The sequence below is a fragment of the Mauremys reevesii genome, linkage group 11 (genome assembly GCF_016161935.1).
Source record: "Mauremys reevesii isolate NIE-2019 linkage group 11, ASM1616193v1, whole genome shotgun sequence".
In the NCBI taxonomy this organism is placed as follows: Eukaryota; Metazoa; Chordata; order Testudines; family Geoemydidae; genus Mauremys; species Mauremys reevesii.
In genome coordinates, this window is record NC_052633.1 from 13142831 (window position 1) to 13168733 (window position 25903).

The 25903-nt window shown below is 43.0% G+C and overlaps 1 protein-coding gene and 1 long non-coding RNA gene across 8 annotated transcripts in view; one reads left to right on the plus strand and one right to left on the minus strand.

The window, feature by feature from the left end:
• The window catches only part of ERBB4 (erb-b2 receptor tyrosine kinase 4), a 1095893-nt gene that overhangs the window by 301723 nt on the left and 768267 nt on the right, over positions 1-25903 (plus strand). The gene's annotated exons all lie outside the window — the stretch shown is intronic.
• Positions 2289-5201, minus strand: LOC120374437. Its single transcript, XR_005586095.1, has 3 exons — positions 5108-5201; positions 3410-3524; positions 2289-2417 (listed from the first exon to the last, which is right to left on the minus strand). It is a non-coding gene; the product is annotated as an uncharacterized LOC120374437 (long non-coding RNA).

The following is a 25903-nucleotide window of genomic DNA, read 5'->3' on the forward strand; positions in this document are numbered from 1 at the left end:
AAATACTCTGGCACATTTATCAAACCAAAGAACAGAGACTAAGCGAACAGAGGCTTTAAAAGCTGTGCTAACTAAAGTAAAATAAAGTATTCCTCCAGTGACTACTCCCTGACAGGACAAGTAGTGGGCAGGCCAAGCTGCTCTGCACTGTCTCACTGGTTAATGAATTGCAGTGGCTTGTACACTGTGAGCTGCTCCTTCTGACAGGCATGCGCAACCACTATGATTGGCTTTCCCACATTAATACTCAAATCCACAGGCACTGACTTTCCAATGTGCCGGGAACTGCTCGATCCCCAGCTCTGCCCCAGGCACCACCCTCACTTCCTCCCTCTCCCCAAGGCCCCACCCCGCCTCTGCTCCACCGGCCCTGCCTCTTCTTGACCCCCCTCCACCTACCCCACCTCTTCCCACCTCCGCCCCTGACTGCGCTGCATCCTCGCTCCTCCCACTTCCCTCCCAGCCTCCTGCACACCGTGAAACAGCTGATTGTGGAGGGCAGGAGGGAGGGGGAGGACCTGATCCACAGGGCCCGCCAGCAGGCGGGAGATGCTGGGGGTGGGTGGGAGGGAACTGATAGGGGGGCTGCCAGTGGGTGCTCAGCGCCCACCATTTTTTCCCCGTGGGAGCTCCAGCCCCAGCCTATGCTCAAATCAATCTGAGAATAGAAAGCTGGGTATCTACACAACTGTGCAAATTGCTCTGAGTTATTAGGTCAAAGCCCCAGAGTGATCACCAGGAACAACTGTGTGTCTGGCTGTCTGAGGTACACCTTTGGGCCCTATCCCTGTATCCGAGCACCTCAAAATCTGTAGTTATCCTCACAATCACGCTGAGAGTTAGGTATATCTCCAATTATTTTTTTTCCCTCTCGCCTAGAACTGGAAGGGACCTTGAAAGGTCATCGAGTCCAGCCCCCTGCCTTCACTAGCAGGACTAAGTACTGATTTTTGCCCCAGATCCCTAAGTGGCCCCCTCAAGAACTGAACTCACAACCCTGGGTTTAGCAAGCCAATGCTCAAACCATGGGATTGAGGCACAGAGCAGATGTGTGACTTGTCCCAAGTCATGTAGGACATCTGTAGCAGAGCAGCGAATTAAACCTCGGTCTTTCACATTCTAAGTTATTGCCCTAAATAGTGGAGCCTGCTTCCTCTCTACACAGAAGGCAGTAGAGTTGTGTGCACTTGTACTAGCAGTAAATTTGACCTATTGCTCATAAAACAGTTACATGTTTTTTATTTGTTTGTTTTGGGTTTCAGAAAAGTTTTGCATCTCCTTCTGCAAAGGACTGAAGAGGCAGTAGCCATAATTTGAACCATACCCAGCTACTAATCATGTATACAAGGCTGGACACCTGGTGTCTGCTGCATATTTGGTTCCAATTGTTAAGGCTATGGTGAAATAAGTCTTGTTGTATTTTGGCTGTTGGAATCCCCTGAATTATTTTCCAGTGAGTACTATATTATCCATTTGATTTTCATTTCTTTTACTCATTCAATCATATTCCTTTTTAAATGGTTATAATCCATCTCCTTTAAGCAAACAGACAAAACAGACTCCAGAGTGTGAGAAAAGGAACAAACAGAAGGTTGGGTGGAAACCATTTCAAAGCCATTTGAAAGGTATTCAGATATAGTTGCTTTTGGTAATTAAATACGGCTCCTAGAGTTAAAGCCCAAAACATGCTATTAAATACTGTTAATGTGTTCCTTTGCGTTCACTTATACTTACCCGGTTGTGGCATGTTCTCTAGGGAATTGTCTTGACAAGGACATTTTTCAAGGAGTTGTCTTGTCTTGGAAATTCTCCTAGGTTATTTTCCTGTCATGGATATTCTTCTCACTCCAGGGTGATTACTGTGCAGGAAACATTCCTAGTGGATCCTTAAAGGGAAGGACATCTTGAGGAGAATTCTTAGAACACTGCTTGGAGAATATCCCAGCTGAGATTATAAATTCCACATTTTACTTGCCTGAAATTCTTATTAGTATACATTTGATTCCGTCTGTCTCTACATTTTTACCTAGTATGAATAAAAAATAGTGATACTCATTTGGTTTATAGCATGAACATGTCTCAGATGTTCCCAGAACAAACAAAAAAATGCTGTCTGTATGTACCAGCCACCAAAGGACCATATATCGTGTTTGTTTTGAAAGACAAAGCACTTAGAGGCTGTCAGTCATGGCTGCTGGAAGAGACGCAGCACGATGGGAATTACTGTTCCATTTTCTTTATGCACTGCAAAAGTGAAAAACAAATTAAAATGCATAAAAGCATGAATGCAGATTGGTCACATTATTTTATTAGCTATATCCCTCTCCAAAGGTGTTCTGTTACTCCTCTGTTATAAAACTCTTTGCAAAGGAAAGATAATGGAGTCCACTGTTTCCAACCTTGAGCATTAACACCTCCTGTTGTGAAGAAAAGTTGGTCAAGAGATAGTATCAGTACCAGGACTCTGTTTTTGCAAAATATACAATGCCTATACTTAATGCTTTGGTACATTAATATATAAACCTTTTCATCTAATCTGCATTTTTCACCCAGTGCACCCCGCCATCAAATACCTTTTGCCAGCCAACCTATTTAGTCTCCCTGTGCGGCAACATATGTTTTCTTTTCTTCACCACAACAGCAATGCATCAGAATGCAAGAACAAATATTAACATCTCCAGTGGGAAACTCCTTTGTTAACTTTCAGTGAGAAGGAACAAAAGGTCCTTGTAGAAGATCTCCCCATCCCCCCCCCAATCTTGAAGTGGTCTGGGATGGAAAAAGTAATAAGTTTGGAGTTCTTCCTACATAACCCATGCATGGTTAAGGAAGTATACCACTGCTATTTGATTTTTTAAAGCATGTTACTGATGGCTTCTCAAACTGATGTGTAAATGACAGGCAGGGCTGGTCCAGGATAATATTTTGGCAAGCTGAAGAATAGTTGTGTGTTGACCTTACTAATGTAGTCACCATACAGCTGAATAGTCTTTCCTTAGTTTCCTGAATGACACACACACAGCTACTGTAATATAGTGGAAGTTTCTGACAGGATCTCTTCTACAAGACAGAAACTGCTTGAAATATCCATTATTTTATAGTGCACACATAATGTACATTCTCTGATTTGTTCCCTGCATTGAAATCTTTTCAGGAATTGGCAGAGAGATGTTGATTCATCATTAGCCAATCCCTGATGTTTTATAACACTAGCATACATTAAAACATAGAGTTGTTTTGCCTATAAAGAAAATTAAACAACTCCATTCCTAATTAAGTGCATTTGTTTACAGCAGTTCTGATAGCCATGTAGCTACATGGAGAAAACAATAGCTATTTGCCTTTGGGAATTTGTGCCTGAATTTCTTATTGTATCTAAATATAAATTAATTTAATTTGGTGTTCCTACCTGAGTCCCAGTTGGACAGAAATTCACTACAAGGTTACTATTTACAATCTGTTCACTTAGCCTCCTTCGATGAGGTTTTAAATGGGGCTTCCACGTTTAGCTTTTCTTGCCACATCTTTTAGAAAAGAGTCTGAGATTAATGACAAGACAATAGAGAGCATTTTTCAACAGCTACTGCATTTTCATCTTGCACTGGCTACTCTACAGAAGAACAGGTCACGTTCTTATGGAAAATGACACTGAGGCCTCAGTGCTGTTGAAAACAGGTTACGAAAAGAAAATGACCCTTGTGCTGAGGATTAGCTGCAGTCATCCCTGGACTGAGGACAAATACTTGAAATTAAACGTAGTGTCTATGAGATGACCTCTGCATGGTCCCAAGATCTTCTCAGTGTCAGGCCTCACTGCCCGCTTGGTCCACATCAGGAGTCAGATTAAGTTTTGCTTCCCTAAAGAGAGGCAGAATTGCCATCAACCCAATCCCCAGTACTTTCTGCCTGGAGGTTTCCATAATGCACTGTGGCTTTCAATGGAACATTAATTTCCTCTCTGGCCTGTTAACCTGACCACCCCTTGCCTACCTGTTAACGTTCTTGCCATTGAGATTGCCCATTCCTCACTGCTTTCAGCCTTCACAGCAACAAGCACTGTATCTAACACCCACACACCCACTGGCATTAAAAACAGTTTGGCACAGATAACACCAGAAATAATTTTCTGACATTTTGGCTGCGTGTTGGTGTGGTTCAGCATTTTTGCTCTGTTGATTTATTATAAACACACCATGTGTAGTGGTTTCACATCATCTTATGGGTTTGTTTGCTTTTTTCTTTTAATGCAGTAGGGAAAAAATACTAGGGTTGATCCAGTTATTCAGTGCAATACTGGCAAGAGTGGGTTTGCAATAGTGAGACAAGCTGTGTGTCCAGACTATGTTGGCAACACTTTCTGTTATCTCCTTTGGATTTTCCAGACCACTTCATCAGGCAAAATTTGAGGGAAGATGACCTGTAACCACTGAAGAACTCCTGGAAGTTTTCAATGGAATGCAGCTTTGCTATCAAATGATGTAACTGTAGAACATAGATCCCAAAGCCAGGCTAAATTTATAGCTGGGTCACAACAGAGAGTTCAACTTAAATGTGTGTCCAGTACTTGCCATTTCAGTCAGCTCCAATCAGCTTGCATTGATATTACCTGAATAAATCAAACAGCCGAATAACGCATATACCTCACCTAGGATGGAGCAACACGCTTTGTTCTAGACTGAAAAGAGCCTTACAATGCCTTAAAATATCAAGTATTAGTGTAGCCCAGCGGTTCTCAAACTGGGGGTTGGGACCTCAAAATGGGCCGGGACCCCATTTTACGGGGGTCGCCAGGGCAGGCTTAGACTTGCTGGGGCCTAGAGCTGAAGCTGAAGCCCAAGTCCCACTGTCCGGGGCCGAAGCTGAAGCCTGAGGGCTTCAGCCGTGGGTGTTGGAGCTCAAGTTACAGGCCCCCTGTCTCGGGCGGAAGCCCTGGGGCTTTGGCTTCCCCCTTTCCCCACCCTCCCACCCGGGCCGGTGGGGCTCGGGCAGGCTCAGGCTTTGGTCCCCTCTCCTGGGGTCATGTAGAACTTTTTGTTATTAGATGGGCAGTGAAGTTTGAGACCCCCAGGTGTAGCCACAGCTGTTTGTTCCAGTGGAAAGGATATACCGGTAATTTTTAAGGTTCCATGGCCTGTTGCCGAGACTGGCTGGGTGTACCCAGCTTGTTTTGCCACAGCAGCGTCCAAACTGTTAGAGTACCGAGAGCGAATATAACTAATGGATATGAGGAGACAGTCATAATGGCTCTACATTCTACTGGGGTGATTCTATCTGCATATTACTGAATGAGCATTCCGGGAACATTCTGCATATCAGCTGGAAATAACAACCAGTGGAATGTAGTAATACTGTTGCGTTTTTTCTCTGCATTCTGCTGCAAAACTGTTTTAGCATATAATTCCTCTGCAAGGAATAAGACTTTTATTTACCACAGGGAAGGTATTAGAGGGTTGATAGGTGCACTCCTGCCTGCAGCCCCGCCCCATGTATGTCCCCTCAAGGGGGTGCTCATAAGGCCACCATACAGCTGTCTCTGCCATGATTGCACCAGGGTATCTTTCCATAGCCAGACATGGGGCTTTTAGTACCTGTTTATGCCACTCTGGCGCTTCTGTGCAGATTCACAGGGCCATAGTAGAGTGAAGATCTCGCCCATTAACTTTAAGACAAGAATAATGGGTCTAATCTGCAGCGAGGGAGATTTAGGTTAGATGTTAGGAAAAGCTTTCTAGCTATAAGGTAGTTAAGTTCTGGAAAAGGCTTCCAAGGGAGGGCATACACTGGTGGGTTTTAAGAACGAGTTAGACAAATACCTGTCAGGGATGATCTAGGTTTACTTGGCCCTGTCTCAGTGTCGGGGGCTGGACTAAATGACCTCTCGAGAGCTCTTCCATCCATGCATTTCTATGATTCTATGATACTCTGGATACAGATCAGAATTTTGCTGTTTGACTTCATTGTTGCTCATTACTACTCCTCTACTGGGTACTAAAACCTCAACGCCAAACTCCTCTGATCTGGCTCTGTTTGGGAGGCCTTTGAACATCCTCCCATCCAACCGCATAGTCAGCTTCCAGCTTCTGGAAACATTTATTTCTCCAGCCACGTCCCCACACTGTGCACGTCTTCTCAGTCATTTCAGAAGAATGATCACATTCCAACTTTCCCTCTTTCTGTTAGCCCACCACAAATCTTCATGGGGTGTCCTGTTTCATTTGTTTCATGTTTTGATCCTCCTCACTAGGTAAACTGCTGCTAGAAAGGCTTTCCAGATAAACAGTAAATGAATATGTAGAATCTCAAACTTAAAAAAAAAGAAAAGAAAAGAAAACGATTTAAGATTGCAATGATCCAAAGCCTTATCCACTGAGCTCAGTGGCAAAACTTCCATTGTCTTCATTGGGAATGAGATCAGGCCTTATCTTTCTCCTCATGGCTTCTGAATTCATCTTTATTATTATTATTTTATTTATTGTGGTTTATTTATTATTATTTATTGTGGATCTCCCAAAACAGTATTTAAATCAACAGTTAAATAATTCTGATAGGCAAATTGGATAAAATCTTCCCTTATTTTAGAAATATATAGAACCCTCATTGTAGTCATGTGGGATAAGAATTGTAGCTGAAGTGTAGCTTTATGCAATAGACCAGTGGTTTCCCTAATCCAGTCTCCAACAGAAGCAGGTACCTTCTGCTTCAGAAGAAGATGCAAGAAGCATTGCGGTAGGTAGGAAATAACCTGGCAACAGGGTAGAATTTGTTCATTATCTAAGACTTTTTGTTTAACTTCTGAAGAGAAATCCATATGAAAATTACCCTTCTGTTTCATATATTGAAATATAGAAGCTCCAGGGCAGAATAGCAAATGATGCAGTTATGATTCTTAAAGCAATCTAGCTGCACTGTGCTGTCTTAGGCTGGTTTTCTTATATTATTATGCTACTTTTTCCAGCTATGAAACGTTTGGGTTTGCATCCCACTATTTTTAATCGCTGGAAGCATTTAGTTTTTACATGACACTATACATCAGGTTTACAATTTTATTTGGTAGTTTAAAACTCTCAGACACTCTCCCTTCGTGGAGTACAAGATATATTCCAGTCATCTACAAGTGTACTTTCTTTACTGACTGCGATTTCTGATGCTGTCTGCAAGGCAAGGCTACTTATTTTGATAGAGAGAGGATTTTCATTGTTTTTGACTTAAGGGGAAAAAAAGTGTTTTCTCCACTGCAACATACACTGTGTCATTATAAAGTGAACTTGTCATTCCTCTTTGCCCCTGAAATACCTTTTTATTTTCAGTAGCCAGCTATTATGGAGCAGGCTGTTTGTGATATTACACACTGGAGCGGCTCTGTTCTAAAAAATCATCTATCCAGCAACAAAACAGCAACAAGGATGCAACAATGACATAAAGTGTTAATTTTTTTTAATGCAAAAAGAAAGAGGGATGAGTTTGTCAACCATGCGCAGAACATGAAGCACCAACCCAGACACCTGTTGTTAGCTTTATGAAGGAATTTTTCTAATCCAACATGAATTTCTCACATTGCAATGGTGTGATTAAACAATAGGAATTTCTAACAATCCGTCTTTGGGACTGTTGTGGCCCACATGACCACAGGATCTGAGCATCTCGCAATCTTTAAAGTATTTATTCTCGCAACATCCAATGAGGTAGGGAATGATGGTCCAGTGATCGGGGAACTAGCCTAGGATTTAGGACACCAGGGTTCAATTACTTGCTCTGGCACAGGCTTCCCACATGACTTTGGGCAAGTCATTTAGTCTCTCTGTGCCTCAGACTCCCATTGATGAAATGGAAGTAATAGCACTTCTGTACCTCACAGGGCATTGCGGGAATAAATGCATTAACCAGTTATGAAGTGTGTGGGGATCTATGGATGAAAAATGCCTTATAAGAGCCAGATGTTACCATTATCCTCATTTTACAGCTGGGGAACTGAGGCTGACTTGCCCATGGTCACACAGGAAGTCTGTGGCAGAGCTAGAAATAGAATCTGTGTCTGGCTTGTACCCCTGTGCCTTATATAACAGTATTTTGCTTTTCTGTAGTTTCCTGTCATCCATGGAGATCTGAGTGCTTTACAGACAAATGAGCATCACAGTAGTCGCTCCATTGTGCAGATGAAGAAACTGCATCTACCAGGCGATATACTGGGTGGTTGTTTGGCTCATTTGAGGGTTGCTCTGGTTTGAATCCCTGCTGCTTCTGCTCATCCAATGGCATTTAATGTATTTCCGAATTGCCCTCCCCCAGTCTCAGTTCATGTCTCGGCCTTGGCAGAGCTGGGGCATGTGGGATTTTTACCACAGACACCACCAAAGGTTGTGATTGAATGTTCTGTCTCCATGACTGAGCTTTCACTGAAGAATTTACAGCAAGGTTGATATTCCACTCCCTGTTTAGACCCATAGATCCTTTCTCTTCTCTATATATCTCCAGCACTTTTGCCTCACAAGGCACTAGCCACTTTTCCTGCTGCAGTTTTCCCATGTTTCCCCACGAACACGCCTGTATGAGAGAAATATTTTCTGTGTGACTTTGAAAGGACATATCTGCTTCCACAGCCTCTTGATGTCAGTCCTCAGCATTCAGTAGTAATTGCTACCGAGGGAGCATCAGACTCCCCTGTCTCTAGCCGACAGACTCTATTGTGTCCTTAGCCCATGAAGTAAAAGACTTCACCTGACAGTCACATTATACCTAGTAGCACCGAGCACAAACATAAGGTCACCAACCTTCTACCCTCTGGGAAGCAGAAGCCCTAGAGGAGCACACACAACAGTGGCTAATGCCGTGCACTTTAACAGAGCACAGCATGCATCCACTGCACAGCTCTGCTTCCTAGTGTGTAAGAAGAGATGAGGCAAGGTAGGGATGACCCAGCTTCCTGTAGCATTTGTAGTATCTGTGCTGGATTCCCCTCCTTCCTCAACCTTAGCACACTTGGGAGTGAGAGGGTTGTGATCAGACATGTCCTGTGCTGTGGTGTAAGAAGGTATCTGGTGCCCCTGCCCCTGTGCAGTGTCGGGTGCCTACATGTGCTAAATACAATTTAGTCAGTGGTGCAAGTGGAATCCATTTCTTACCAGTATGGGGGGGGGCAGCAGCAGCTAAAAGGGGGCATGTGACCTCCTCACATGATCCTCCACGTGACTCCTCCCTGCCCAGCCAGGTGCCCCCGCGCTCTCGCCGTACCCTCCCTATGATCCACCCACCTTACCCGGGCGGAGGGGTGGGCTCTGTCATCTTCCCACTGCCCTGGAGACTTTGGAACCGCAGTGGTGAAAGAAGCAGAACGTGGGGCCGCTGTGCACTCCTCTGGTGCAGCTTTACCGCCCCACCCTTCCACGCAGGGTCTCTGCCATCTGTGCAGAAACCCCACCGGAGGAGCTGCCAGCATGGGGCCACCCAGCAGCCCCACATTCTGCTCCTCCTGTATCTTTCGGGTATGCCGTACCAGCTATAAATATCTTGCTGGTTCAGCGGACCGGACCGCACCACCCTACGTGTACTGTTGAATTTAGTCCTATGCATGGCACAGACGCCTCCCCTGGTGTTCATTTCCCAGATGCTAAGTTGACCAGTTATACACCCTACTATTGTTATTTATTATTTGTTTTACCGTAGTGCCTGGAGGGCCTGAGCAAGGACAGTGCCCCTTTGTGTTAGGTGCTGTACAAAAACCTAGTGAGAGCGCTCCCCTGCCCTGAAGAACATTGCAATCTAAACAGTGGGTGGAAGAGGAAACTGAGGCACAGAGAGGGGAATGACTTGCCCAAGGTCATGAAGGCAGACAGTGGCAGAGCCAAGAATAGAGCCTCAGTCTCCTGGCAGTAGCATTTCGCTTGCTAATGTGCTGCCGTTGTTCTGCCAAAATCAGCTATCAACGGTAGTATAATGAACCCTCAGACTTCAGCGGTGTTACTTAATACGTTACAGCCTGAATCACTTCTTTATTTATTAAAATTGTTACTATAAAACATGTGGCAAGATGCTCCCCCCCCACCAATTGCACTTGAAAAATTAATTCTATTTGGGTGTGTGAAGAAAAGCAAATCTAAAAGCAGTTTGCAAGTAGAATTCTGGAGGAGGTATTTTCCTGCTGTGCAGAAAAGCAAATCCACTTTCTGCAATACATGAAGTGGGTATTTCAAGGCACTTGTGAAGAGCAATTCAAGACTGTGGGCTTGTGTAAGGGAGCTTATCGTTAGCTGAGCTGTAGATTCATCATAGTCTAGTAATAAGCCATTTTGATTATTCAAGTGTAATGTACAGCACTGCAAAATTATTTCCATCCCTGCATTGTTCTCGGTGACACAGCCAATGTAAAAATGATGTGTAAAACTTTGATATAGGTCAAATTTCTTGCCAGGGTGATTGTATGAACCTGCAGAATCCCCTCCCTGCAGGATTAGGGTGGAGCTGGGGCTCTGGCAGTTGAGCGTGGGTACAATATGGGTGGGAAGAGAGAGAGATAGGAACAGCAGTTGTACATGACATGCATCCCTCTACTTCTGGTGGGGGATCAAGCAGCCATCTGCCAAGGAATGAAGGCCCAAGTTGCGGGCACGGGGGATAAGATCCAATAGCAGCATGGCTCCTGAAGGAGCTGGGTTGTCAGTCAGAAAGCGGCTCACAGAGCAGTGCTGAGGAACCAGCTTTGCATGGTAGAAGTTGGAGATCTATGGGATTAGTGGTTGGTTTGCACATGGCACCTAGGACTCCTCCTGTCCTCACCACAAGACTGGAAACCGTTGCTCCTCGAGAGGAGAATGAGAAGGAAACTCTAAGGCAGGCAGGTCATTTCAGAAAAATGTGTGGGGTGGGAGGATTGGGTCAGCATATCGAACATTACATGAGATTATATTCTATTCTGTAAAGTTTAGGGGGAAGGCAAAAAGTGGATGACATAATGGAGGATGCAAACCTATGAAAAGTTGGAGAGGACAAAGCAAGGTCGGGGGGGGGAGGAAATTGACCCTCCCCTTGCTGTAAGGCCCTGTGTGGTGGGGCAGATGACACCACCACTGCCACCAGTCAAGGAGGGGTTAAAAACTCTTTTTGTTCCAGTCAGCCCAACCCGTCACACCTGCTGCCTGGCTTGTCAGGCCTGAGTGTGGGCCAGTAAAAGGGAAGAAGTCAGTGCATTTGGGAGTGGTGCTTGGAAAGGAGCAGAGCCAGGATTTCTGTGTTTCTAACTGTCCTAAGGCTTGAGAACACTGCCTGCTCCAGCCCCTGAAGGTAAAGATGGGCTGGTCTGTTTCTTCTGGCGAGCCCCCAGGACTATGCCTCGGCCTACAGTCCCTCGCAGGGGGTGGGAACCGAGACTGCCTTCAAGGCTGCTTCTCTATTTCCTTCCCTTGCATGAGGAAGAGGGCCTGACCTCTTAAGGGCTGTGGGAAGATTTTCCTTTTTCTTTGGCTGTACCCCATGCATGCCCCAGATTTGGACCACAGGGAATGATGTATGCCCAGGAAGTGATGTATCAGGTAAGCAAGGTGCCCACCCCTTGCCTCAAACAGGTAAGGTTGAGACATACATTTTGATGCCCTGATTCAGGCAAGCACTTAAGCATTTGCTTAATGTTAAGCATACTGTTAAGTCTTTTTCCTGAACTGGATCCTCCATGACTTGATTTCATGAAGTTTCTAGCAGCCATTTTCTCCTCCCATGTGTCTTCTGCATGAGGGAAGAGTTGAGACCTAATATTTAGGGCCAAGTTCTGTAGCAGATGGCCAAACGTGACTTTTAGAACACTTTTTCCTGACAGCTGGTGGTAATTCTATCCTGTAGACAAATCCTTGTATTTTCGCTAGGCAAACGTTCACTGTTTCCACAGAGAAGCAGTTATGTTTAGAGCAACAACAACTATTTAAGAAGAAATAACAGTAATTCAAAAATTCCACGGTGCTCTCTTAAGAGGTTGACATTTAAAAAAATGTACAAAAACACTGTTTTTATGTCTCTTTCAATGGAAGTGAGGTATTTTTTTAGCACATCTTCCCTTCCAGATGTGACTGTTACCCAGGAACTGAAAACAGGTGGATTAAGCAATTTAACAGTCCATACACAATGGTTAAAGATTTTTTTTTAAAAAATAAGAAATTCTGTATTCTTTGACTCTCACTGGCTACCATATCAAGTATGTTCAGTTCACAAGAGAAGAATACATGTTTTTCTAACTACAGATCCTGCTAGCTAACCCTAGGATCTCAGAGTCAAGCTGCTGTTTTTCCTTCTCATACATGAACAGGAGTAATGATGTTTCTCAAGGCCAGATTAGACTGTGTATCTGTTGTGCTGTCAGTGGGTTTATACAGGTGTAACCATACTGATGATGATACACAAGATGCTATAGAATCCACAGCTGACTCAGTCTTAGCTGTGTTTGCTCTGCAGAGCTAAAGAGTGGGAAGTATCAAAGACATATATTTTTCTCACTGACTTCAGTGAGGAATAGAGTGGAGAGAATTTCGGGGGACAAACAGTAAATGTGATAAATTAATGTTTGCAGACAACTGAAAGCATTATTAATTTGGGTTCAATTCTGGGCGGGGGGTTGGGGTGCAGGAGGGTTGTGGGGTCCTGGCAGCGCTTACTGCAGCTCCCAGAGTCCCTGCTGCATCAGTGCCGACCGGAGCCGCCAGGGTCCCTTTTCAACTGGATGCGTGGCGACTCTAGTCAAATTGCAGTGTAGACATACCCTTAAAGGCCTGCCGAGACTAATGAAAATCCTGACGAGCAGGACCTGCTCCCTTCCCTGTGCTTATATCACTGCCCATCTCCTCCCACTCCCCAAGGAGGAGAGTCAGTAATTCTGTCCATCCTGCCTGCTCTTCAAGTGGGCTGGAGCTCTGCTGATACTATCAGGGGGAAGGGATCTTGTTAAACTGGAGAGTCAGAATGAGGCTTGGGAGTCTACACAGCCTAAACAACTTGCCCTTCCTTGGTAACAGCTCCACAATGGAGCTGCCAGTCACAACGTCCCGGAGACGGACTCCCTCCCACAGACCCTTGTGCCAGTGGGAAGCAGGAAGAGAGCATCCGCAGTACTGCCATCCACTTGCCACCCTATGCAGCCAAAATCTTGCCCCAGTCCCTCAGTCTTGTCTCCCCCAACAGGAGCTGCGTGGGGTTCCCGCAGCCAGAGTGGGAGCAGAGAGAAAAGGAAGGAGTCTGATCTTCAGAAGGCAAAATCCTGGTCCTGTTGAAGTCAATGGAAATTTCACCATTGACTTCCATAGCATCAGAATTTCATCCATTATTCCCTGCCCGTCCTGCAGCTGCTCTTTATGTCCCAATAATCTCCCCAGAGATGTCCAGGTACGTCTCTAGCTCATGCAGCTTGATGAGGCTTATGCGCTCCTTAAGGCTGCATGACCTACGTCCAAGTTTTGGCCCATAAAAGCAGAGCAATCACTTGCTGTCAAAATGAACCTGCACCCCCCCATTCAGAACCATGCTTATTACCAGAGTTGTATCCTAATTAAAAGGGGCTTAATTATTTCCATGCCATACTCTCTTTCACACCCGCTTCCTGATCACGGTAAGGCATTCCCTTTGCTGTCACAGCGCACACAGTCATGATACCATAGGGGGGTGATGCTGCCATGCTCCTTAGACATAAGGTGACTTCCGCTGTCTAGGGGGTTAAGCAGATGAAGAGACACAAAAAAGACTAATTTTGGAGATTGAGAGGGAAATTAATAAATGTTAATATATGCTGGTTTAATTGAGGTGCTGTTTTCTCTGACTACTGTTTGAAGAACAGATTAAGTATGTTTGTAAGATCAAACATATATTGACTTTCCAAATGTGCTGCACAAATACAAAAATCATGTTGTATTTAAAGAGTGTTAGAGCCACAAATGGTTCAGTATGGGAAATGCACCGGAGCATTTCGTGACTTCAGAAAAGTGTTCTGCTGTCTAAGAGTAACATGGTCTCCTTGGTAACCGAGGGCAAGATTCTGCCATCCTTACACTCAAGCTGGGTATTGCCTTATTCTGTGACTAGCCCTGGCATGGCAGAATCTGGTCCCAGTTAATTTTTTTAAAGGATCATCATAATTACCGAGAAGATGATGTACAATTGAATGTTGTCACTTGTGGGGTTTGGGGGGTTGCGGAGGCTTATGAGGGAAGGAGCTTGCATTAAAACCCCAAATCATTCTCCAGCACAGTCAAATTTCTTCTCTTTCACGGAAGAGTCTTGCTCAGTAAACGGTTAGCCAGGGATGTAAAGCCCATGATGTATTATGAAGAAACCTGAAGTCATGGTTTTTGTCATGGAAGTTGTAGCCATACCTTAAAAACCACCATATACTGTGGCATAATCTGATGCATATTAAATCCAGAAACTCTGCTGTGCAGTTTGGAGCTGAATCTGGATCAAAACGTGCCCGAAGTTCAGTGGTTTGCATTCAGAGAATTGGCAGGTCTGACTGAAAACCCATAGAGCCTAGTGGAGTATTCCAGGGTGAGTGGAAGGGAGTAGCGAGGACGTCTGGCCCTCCCTGAACTGCTTCCTTTGTCTGAACAGGAAGCTGGGGATAAGTACGATTAGGGGAGAGGTAGTGGCATGTATACATGTAGTTATGGAAGTATTCTGTTGTTCCCAGTGACTCTGGCTGCAGTTTTCTGTGTTCCTCATTGTATCTTTGATTTTCGTGTCTTAATACGTCGTTCGGCTTCCTGCAACATTTTTTAATAATTTTTTTTCTGATTATTTTAAAGAAACTCTTATTCTTGTGTTGCATAAGCTCTCTGAGCCAGAGTGCCTTATTTGTTACTGTTTGCACAACAGTAGGCCCCTGATCCTTGATTAGGGTAAGAAAGATTCCATCCATGTTTGCTTTGAGGAATGAAAGGAAGTTTGGGTTAGATTTTTTCACTCTACTGAAAAGTTTGACCGTCCCTACCATACTTTTCATCTTCCCCGATACAGACAAGTTTGGGGCAATGCTTATGAAGTGTAGCAACATGATCCATGAAAACAAAACCAACAAGTGTTATGTTTAAAATATGCACTTTCTTAGGAGACTGGTCAGTGCTTTTCTTGTGTTCTAAAACTAAGTGACAGGCTCTGTTGGATTAAGAAAGGTTTTTCTTTTAGATGAAATCAAGGGCATTCCTGCAAATTAATTACACTTGAGAGGTAAAGTGCAATGTAATTTAAAAAGTTATATACTGGAGCAGCTTTTCAAGATTTGTGGAAACGTCTGAAGATTGCAGACCTGTTTCTGAATGTAGTCATGGTTACTTGGCGCTGATCTCATAGAAAAGTTTGTTCCTAATCCACCAAGCAGATAGGAAAGATAAGACCTATTAAGTATAACGAGTGGCTGCAGAACATGGAATAAGTAAGAGCTGCTAGAAGGGGTGCCATTAATAAATAAACATTAATTCAACAGGTAAGTTCAAGGTAAGATAATTGTGCATTTTACTTCCTTTACATACAAACTCAAGCTTCTTAATAAAACACACTGGTCAGGGCAGAATTAGAATGCCCTTGAGTTCAAAGTAAAAGCCCTCCTTGAAAGCTGGATAATCCCACTGAGTTCTGGTTAATTAATTCTGGTGACTTCCTATGAAAATGGCCCTTTCATTATTTCATCATTAACAAAATTCAAGCACAGCCCATTTTGAATGGCAAGAAAATAAGCTCTTTGTTGTACTTTTTATAGCCCTAGCCTCTTTTAGATTTAGGAATGGGTTCAGAGTTGAAATATTAAGCAAGAAGATGCTAATTATGTTGCCCGTAATGTCCACAAACCCGTTCTTTCTAACCAAATTAAAAGCCTAGAAAAATAGACTGCTGTACAGTGAAATCCTAACCAATAAGGGACAGCTTTCATTGAGGAGGTTGGAATATATATATATATATATATATACACCATTCATGCTGAGTTTTTTTTTTCCCATTTCATTATCCTTAACCAGAGCATAGTCTAATGTGCTTGCTATTTAATAGAAGAAAAGTTCAGTTCTCATAGGTATGTAATAGGGACATGGGTCAACTGGTAGTATTATGCAAAAGTAGGCTCAGATCCTGCAATGAATCCTACATGGCAGACCGTGTATCCATGCAGAACCATACTGATTTCAGTAGGGCTTGCCACAGGCACAGAGATCTTCTGATATAGCTCTCATTGTAGGAACAGGGCTATAGTGAATATTTTTGTGCAAAATTAAGAGAAAACAACCCACAAAGTGCAATTTTTTCAGGCCATTTTGCAGCTGAAGGAAGGGATATACATAATCCAACTATATATAAATAGTGTGCTTTATGGTGGTTCCCTCATCAAAAAGTAGACAATTATAAAAATAATCAAATGTCAAATGCAGTTGGCCTTCACTGAAACAAAAATTTTGCACATTTTGAGGATACTTTTTTGGCTTTAAAATAATACCCTCCCCCCTTAAAGTGCATGATGAGGACTTTTGTGAAACTGGACTGATTTCAAAACTGAAATAAAATGAAAAATCCACCTGCTCTTGAGGTTTTCACATGTTGTTAGGGTGACCAGGTGTCCTGTTTTTTTAGGGACAGTCCCGATTTTTGGGTCTTTTTCTTATATGGGCTCCTATTACCCCCCCGCCCCGTCCCGATTTTTCAGATTTGCTGTGTTGGCACCCTACATGCTGTTGCCAATATTTCATATAAGCGTAGATGCAGAAATTAAATCCCAGCACAGACCTCAGCAAAGTCTCCTATATATAAAAGAAATAAGATTGCATGTGGAGTAAGTAGAATGTACACGGACCCTCACTCAATAAAATATTTGCCATGATAATTTGGTGCTTTCCACCACAAATAGTGTATAAAAACTGCAAAATATATCACCCAAATTTCCTTTGTCAGTGTGTTTTCCAAGTGTGAGATGCAAAAAACTAGCCAGGCAGACAAAACTCTTGATTGCTTTCCAAAGTCCGATCTTTCATCTTGTAAACCTTCAGATGTGAAGCAAGTGTAACTGTTGCAGAAAGTCTGCCTGAGTTTGCAGAGAACCTGAAACCTGTAAATGACACCATTCGTACAACTGGTGAATGCAGATGCCAGTAATATTTTAAATGTGAACATATTTCACGGCTTATCAGTGCATGTAAGAAAGGAAGAGCTACATCAGTTCTTGCTTAAATAGGTTGAGGCGGGGAGAAGATTTGAAAGACTAACTGGAGCAGGGGGTTGGAGAAGATATATAAATTATGAAGGGGGCTCAGTTTTGAAAAGTTTGGGGAACTCTGCTTTGTGTGATTACTTAAAAGACAGCAAGGCTAAGAAAATTAACAATAGAGTGAAATAAAGAGATCATTAAAACATTGGTGAGGCAGTTAGTTCCAGTGGCTAGGGTTCTAGAGTGGGACTACGTGGAACTGGGTTATATTACCAGCTCTGCGATGAGAGGCAAGGCGTTTCATTTTCCTTTTTTTCTTCCTATAAAAAGGCAGAAGAACCAGCCTTGTGCTCTGGAACAGCATATTTCTTTCCCTTGTGAGAAAATGAAAGCATAGGGCTCCAGCTTGTCCCTCGTTGTCTAAGCTGGCAGGGGATGATAATGCCACAGAGATAGCAGACTGGTGCAGGAGGGGTCATTTCCCTGCAGGGACAATACTGTTAGACACCAGTGGGTGCTGCACTTAGACTTCCCTGGCAGGAGGAAAAGAAGAACAAACCCACAGCTTGGCATGGCAGAGAGGAGAGAACAGGGAGTTCTCTGCAGGACCTCAGGAAAGCAGAACACGTGTAGAGCAAAGGCAATAATGTATGGGAGAAGGGGGAGAATTGTGTCTATAAAACTTGACTACTAGATTTGCAAGGGGTCAGGTGAGAGCAACAGAGGTTATTTTTCCCCATTGCATTTCTCATTTGTAGCTTCACATGCTAGAGTACGGTGCCCCAAATGCTCATGTAAAATAAAACAGACCATTTTTTACTGTACCACACAACAAAGGGAAGAAAAGAAGCAAGTGTGGCTCCATGAACAAACCAGAAATGGCTCAAGCTCACTTGCCAACACAATTGTTTTTAATGGTTGTGTGAAGTGAACTGTCAGGTGCAATCTCTTCCCTCACAGATCGCTGGCGAACCCTCACTGAGATGGATGAGATGTGAAGAGGGGGCAGCTTGACAGAATCTCCAGGAATACTTGAGGAGACAATAAAAACGGCTCTGAAAACATGATTTTAATAGGCCTCTGAGCAGCCAAGCTTGCGAATGGCTGATTAATGCCATGGGCAGCCAAAATTAAAATATGAGTGATCGGCTTAGTTTTACAACGCCTGGAGCTAATCCTACGCACTATCCTCACATAAGCAATCACGACACCTAGGAGCAGCCCCACTGACATCAATGGGACTACTCGTAGGAGTCAGAGTTGCAGGATTGGGCCCTGGACTCTAGGCTAGATTCTGCCATCTTTACTCAAGATGTCTTACTCCTTGAGTTATCCCACAAAGATGAATGGAATTACCTGTAGAGTCAGGTACAAGTCAGTGCAAGAGAGACTGTCAGAATTAGGCCCTGAGTGAAGGTTAAGTATTGGCTCTACGGTCACTTCTCCCATGGTAGCAGTTTATGGAGACATAAAAGTACACTATGAGCTCCTGAGGAAGGTACATTGACTCTTGGATTATGGGTAAAAATGGCCTCTGCTACGCTTTTTGAAATGGTGCAATTTGGAGTCTCCAAAATGTCAGCACATCAATAATGGATGGTGTGGAGGAGGTCTTGGCACACCTTGCCCTTTAACCCTCCCACATAAGTATTGCTGTTCGCACTAGCCTTCAGCAGTCCTTGTGTGTGGGTGTGACTAATATCTATGCAAATGGTGGGGAAGACTTCCTGTGCCTTCTCCATTTCCTTGCACAACAGGATAAGGTTAATATAGACCTAGTTGAGCAAAGTAGCACTAACTGAGCCACGGTGTTTTACCCCCTTATGAAAAATAATGTTCTGTTTCCATACGACTGAGTTTTTAATGAAACCCAGAATCTGTTGGAAAGAGAATGAAGCATAAAAGTGTCTCAGTCCTTAGGGGGAAGGTGCAAACTCCCAATTTCCTAAAATGAAAGGGCCCAATTCTGCCACCCTTGTTCATGATGAATATTACCTTCCAGTGGGAGCAGTTCCAATGGAAATAATTGGTTCTACTCATGGAGTCATGCTGCCCCTCCTGCCGACACCAGGGTCCAGTTTCAGACATCACTGTCACCCTTCTGCTGAGCAGTAGCAGAACTCTGGGGCCTTGCAGGTCAGCTTCTCGGTGCAGGAGAAATTGTTTATACACTGGGTATATATTTGAAGTATAACTCGCTTTATTTGCACATTTACGCCAGCCCTTGAACAGAGATTGTCACAAACATCATGCAGGCAATCCCTTCTTCCATAAAGGTAAGCCCACACACCAATGCCTGGTTCCCAGGAACCAGCTCTGCACTAGAGAATATAGAGCAGGGGTCCGCAACCTCTGGCATGTGGCTCGCCAGGGTAAGCACCCCGGTGGGCCGGGCCAGTTCGCTTATCTGCCACGTTGGCAGGTTTGGTGAACCATGGCTCCAACTGGCCGTGGTTTGCCATCCCAGGCCAATGGGGGTGGTGGGAAGCCGCAGCCAGCACATCCCTCACCCGCGCCGCTTCCCGCCGCCCCCATTGGCCTGGGACGGCGAACCGTGGCCAGTGGGAGCCGCGATCGGCTGAACCTGTTGACGTGGCAGGTAAACAAACTGGCCCGGCCTGCCAGGGTGCTTACTCTGGCGAGCCACGTGCTAGAGGTTGCCGACCCCTGATATAGAGAATAAGGCAGAGCATAAGCTGTGTCATAGCTTCTTTCAAAGGAGTTTTGCATAACAAATACTAACAATACAGCCTTTCTGCAATGACTAAAAACTTATTCATGTGTAACAGCACTGTCTGGTGACTCCAGCCATAGCAGGAATATTCAGCACAGGTGAGGATGGCAGAATCAGGCCAAAAATAAGACCTCTCCCTCTGCCCAAACATTTTATTCCTTCTGTGAGAGCAACAGCATAGAAAGGCAACAGCCTTTTTGGAGTTATGTTTACATCACAGAGTTCTTGATTCACTGGTTTCTAGAGATGAACAGGACCTATTGTATGAGGGACTTAATAAAGTGAGGGATATCCCTGTGGGAGATAACAGGCACTGTGAGCTTCGCTAGAGTTATCTCTGCCCCTTTCCTCCTTCTCTATTTTAAGTCAACACCATCTTGTCTTCTCTCTGTCTTTCTTCTAGATTGTATACTCTTTGAAGGAATGACTGATTATCTAAATTATCTATTATGTTGTCAAACAAATCTGTACTTAAAAAGTAATAAACAATAGAACTGGTCAAAAAATTTAAATTTTTTAAAGAAAAAGGGGTCAAATGTTTAGTGAAAATTATCACCAAAAACATTTACTCTGTTTGTTTGTTTGTTTTGGTTTGTTTTAAACCAGCTCTACTAAATAATATTCAGAGTAAGATGATGTTTCCCACACATTAGCTGCATTTTTTAGGCTCTGTCCTTATAGTTAAATAAAAAACCCAATGATTTATGTAATTGCTGACCTTGGTGAGGTTCAAAATTATTTTGCAAGTTAAGCAGTAGAGTGTGTGACTTTCTGTTGTGGGAAGTATTTTGCAGTGAGTTCAGACCTGCTTGCTGTTGTATGGTGGGTGGGTTTGACTTTATGTTCCAGCTCTTTTTCAGGGTAATTTATCAAAATAACATATACCTCAGGGGGCAACTCTGTAGTATATGATTGACTAATAGTATTTTGTATTTCCAAAGCCCTTTTAAAAGTTCACCGCTTTCACAGAAGTTATTCTTATTATTCTAATGCAAGTCACTTCCTCTAGCCATTATGCCATCCTTTAACTGACCAGAACTTAACACAAACACTTTCTAATTAAATAACCTGGAATGCAGTGTGGCATACAACCATGTATTCGATTCTTCTGTATGAAAAGGCTATAGAGTCAGTATTTTTGGTTTATTTTGACCTATATATCTCTTTACCAGAGATGGCTAGCAGATTAAATTGTACATTTGGGGAACTGTTTTGTAGTAATTCATCATTCTAAAAATGCTGTATGAGTTTTTAATGTGTCTTTCAGTATAATGCTTGTGCTGCTTGCCTTGAATTTCACTACTCTGAAATTGAGCATAACATGGAGGTAAAGTTATAAATGGTACATTTGTGTTTTAGGAGTATTTTATAAAAGGAAGATGCCTGGGGAGATCTAGGATGCTTATAACAGGCAGTGAGGAAATGTATAATCAGAATGAGGTAACCCACTGTTGTTATACAGACACTCCATCCTGGGAGTTACGGATCCTCACTCTGAAACTACAGTGCTAGAGCTTAGATTGCATTGGCAGAGCCAGCAGGAGAATCTGGTCCGTTTTATTTCCCCCCTCATTTTGCTAATATCAGCTCTTCTGTGAGCTTCATCATTGTAGACTCCTGTAGATCCCTCCTCCTCCTCCTCCTAACAAATGGACACTACTCTGTGACTAGCTAGCTCAACAGCCTTCCCAAAAGGAGATGCTTGTCCCCAGCATAAGCTATCAGAAGAGCAGGCAGTCTTTCTCAACATAGCCAAACCTCTTTCTCAGGAGTAACTCCCTAGTTCCTATGGCAGGGAAGTTTCATGAGAGTTATTTTCCCAGCATGCCTTTCTAGAGGCTGGTACTTTAAATTTGGCAGAGGAAAGAAGCTGTGGCCCTAAAGTAGCTATTTTGTACCTGGCTGTTTTCTGCATCTCCCTACCTTCCAGCTGGTAAGTGTTCTTCTGTCTTATTGTGTTGTCTTCCTAGTTTCCACTTTCTTATTCCTAAGGAGAATGACACTTTCTGACAGATAAGAGGATGGAAAGGCTTGTAGGTGGCGCTGAGGATTTAGCCGTGAAGTACATAAGAAGAATAGAGGAACTATAGGGTTATGGAGATGGTGTCTAGAATACATTGGGGGTAGCTGGGTAGTGGTGTTCTCAGAACATCAGTGGGGAGGGGGACTCAATCTGTCAGGTAACGGAAGCAGAACCAGGAGCTGGACAGGATAAAGAACAGGGAGGATTTGAACAGGTGACATAACTTCCCCTTCATCTCCTTACTTTTCTGCCTAGAGTTGAAAATGCAACAGCCTTGTTCAGCATCACTTTACATTCTGTCCCCTACACTGCTGTATAAGGTCCTGCAGTGAGTGGTTCAGTACAGTACAGTGTCAACACAGTTTGAAAACCTTGCTAGCCAAAGAGCCCTTTATTTTAGTGGTTTCTGATTCTGAAAAGTTATCAAGAGTTTGGGGAAGCTTGGGAAAATGTCCAGAGTGATAGTGGGGGAAAAAATATTCAAGCCAATAGATGAATTGGGTGGTGGAGGACATACCACCATTTTATTTTCAAGGAGGAAATTATTGCATTATTTTAGAGTCAGCATTGGGACACTAGTGTTTTGTTCATGGAGACCTAAGGCATAACTCACAAGTGAAATGAATTGTGGAGCTCTCAACCCTGTCCTTAGTGGACATTTCCCCATATCACACAAATACCATGCTGTTCAGCACAGTTAGCTGTCTCGCTTCATGAGGAGCCCAGTCTGGAATAACTGGGTAGTCAGGGATGAGGAACTTTTCACAAACATATTTACTTCAAGGGAAGAATTAAGCACATCAGGGTTTGTAAGAGTAAATTTTCAAAGTTGTGTATGCGATTTAGTTTCATGGCTCCTATTGAAATCGATGAGAGTGGTGTAGTAATCATTTTCACCCCTTTAAGAATGTATCACCTTGTGTTAATTGCTATGTTTTTGAAGAAGACTGTTCCAAACCTCATCAGAATGTCTGTTCCCCTAGGAGTCTCCCAAACTGAAGGCTTCCTTTACTGACACTATTTTTTTTAGTAAAGTTCACAAGGTTGCAGTTCATCCTAGTTTAACCAAAAAGGTTTACTTTGGTGGTGATGCTAGGTGTGATTAGAGGGGATTTAATTATGGAAGAGAGGTTTATAGAGTGTGAGTGTCTCATGTGTATCTCATTAGCCACCACCTCTGATCAGTTTTCAAACAAACATTTCAGTGTCTATTCCTGCAGCCTGTGTAAAAGTCATGGTACCACTAAGGGTACCTTGGCATTTGCATTGTCTGCATCTGCGGTTGTAGATTTGCTTTACTCAGATTGATCGTGGGTCTAATCTGTTAGTAAATGTGTAGGGTTAAACTTTAGCTGATGGATTGCATTAATATTCTTTATCTCATATTTGTTGCCTTACATTGGCACATGACACAAGTGTTAATGGTGTGTAATAGCAAACATTAAAGAAGGGCCACATTCAGCTGTAAGTTGATGACAGTATAAGTTAAAGCAGCATCTTGCCTGCTGCTATAGTAGTACACCTTTACCTCGATATAACGCTGTCCTCGGGAGCCAAAAAATCTTAGCGTGTTATAGGTGAAACCGCGTTACATCAAACTTGCTTTGATCCACCGGAGTGCGCAGCCCCGCCCCCCCGGAGTACTGCTTTACCACGTTATATCCGAATTTGCGTTATATTGGGTCGCATTATATCAGGGCAGAGGTGTAGTAGTTAATGCCAACATTTGCAATTTGCAAAATATGTTATTCATTAAAGGACTGGTTATTCAAACACTTGCTTTACTTACCCCAGGTGTCCCATTTAGTTCAGTACATCTCCTCAGAGGTGCAGTGTAACTCATGTGTAAGCATTTGCAGGACCAAACCCCACTTTTAGTCAAGCGACTTGGAAAAGCAAACAGAAAATGCACAGTTGCTATTGGATTTTTCTGTGTATTTGCCTCTGTGGTGGTGGTTCTGAGGTGCAATAAGCTTGCAGCAGGTTACATAGCTACTTAGGAAAGAAATTCTTCACGCTATAAACTTACAGTGTTCCCTTAGATTACTGACAGAAATTTGGAGTGAGTGCTTAGCCAACAGCCCACCCAAGACAGCACTGAACAAGGCACAATCTTACTTCATAGCCCACGGATGCAGATAGGCAAGCCTATTAGACTGGTTGAATTGAGCTCCTGTTTTATGAAAAAAAAATATACAATTCATTTTACAAAGTGAATTTGTTCCCACGTAAGGGGCCCATTTGCAAATTCGTAGTGATCATTTCTCCAGACAAGAAATATATTCACCATTTACAATAATGTATTGGCTGACTTATAAAGGTTGCTAGTTACATTTTGTTTGGCGTAGGAGTACAGAAAAATGGACATGAACAAGCAGTTAAATGGAAAGTTAACCTTTCTTTCAATACACTGCAGTTTACACAATTCTCTAAAGATGAACGTCAGTAAGAAAGCCTACTCAAGGGCCATTATTTCTAATGTTTGTTCTAAAATGTATTTGCAATCACCAACTTGATTTATGTGGTTCTCCATACATATGTTCCGGAAATCTCTACTTATTTCAAAAATTTGAAGTCCGTTAAATATCATAATTGAGAATATGCATAAGCGTATGTATGAAATATCATTAAGATGTACGTTAGTTAGAATAAAGAAATTATTATTATATATGGAAAATACTGTTGTCTGACTACCCACCGGATCATAAAATCCAGCCAGTGATTCAAGAAATAAATGTGTGCTATTAATATTGGTCAGAAAGGATCTCTTGGAGCCAAAGGACTAACAATTGTCTATGTAGATATTTTTTTTTCTTCTAACTCAGAACTATAGGCCAAGCTGAATTGGACATTTAGTACAATATTCTGTCTCCAACCACTGTTGGAGACAGCACCAGATGCTTCAGAGGAAAGTGTAAGAACCCTGCGGAAGTAGTTACTCTGCCCTTCAAATAGGTCTCATCCTTAGCTCTAATAATTCGTTGGGCTTAACCCTGTAGCACAAGGGTTATATCCGTTCCGAAATTGGTTGCTTTTAACCATGAGTTTGGAACCAGATCCCATGTCTCATTTTATCAAAGGATTTTTTTTTTCAGCAGAACTAGGTTAGGTACCTAAAAGTCTGATGGCATCAAAGAGAGTGCAGTTGTTTTAATGAACAGACTCTTAGCTACCTTGTCTTAGAACAGCTGAAATCTCCATGTTCCACTGAACTGCTTCCAGTTGAAACATAAAAAGAGCTGAATAGACTCTACTTAGGATGAGTAGCCTTGTGAATAATGTTATTACTTTTAGTAGATATGACTATACTTATTCATGGGGAATGAGAAGTTCCTCCCAACTCTCTGTATTATTTCATGGTGCCTTGAAAACTGAGGTTTGGTTGATCTTTGTATTCTTAAGTATGCCTTATAGAAATTGCCTTCTTCATTGAAAGCATATCGATGATCTTGGTTATCATAGTCAGCAGACTTCACCAGTCATGATGAGCATAGGGGGGCAGTTTCTGAGGTGGTCAATGAAATGTTCTTCAGGCTTTATGTTTTGGTGACCAGCAGAAATTTTTGCAAGAGAGATGGGAGGGTGAGTGTCCTGTATTCTTTTGGTGGTGGCTCCTCTCTCTCAATGAGGCCCATGCTCATTTTCTTGTTTTGGGGGCTTTTTTCCATTGATTGGCCTGCAAAGTAGAATGAGAGCTCTTCCTTGCAGGACAGCCTTTGATTTGTCTGTGTGTATATCAGCATTCGGGGTTGAGTAGCCAATGTAGTTCTGCTGATTAAAAATTGACGGATGCAGTTGTACCTGAGTTGAAGGTTTTTCTAGCTTCCTTTACAGCTTCAATGTAATCTGCTTGGTGGGCCTTGAACTGTTGATGATTTTCTGCTCTCTTCTCGCCTTCACTTCGCTTGCTTCATCAGAGAACCACTGTGAGCTTTGGAGGCAAAACTTATGTTGGGAATATATAGGATTTCAAACCGCAGTTTATTGTAGCCATTCA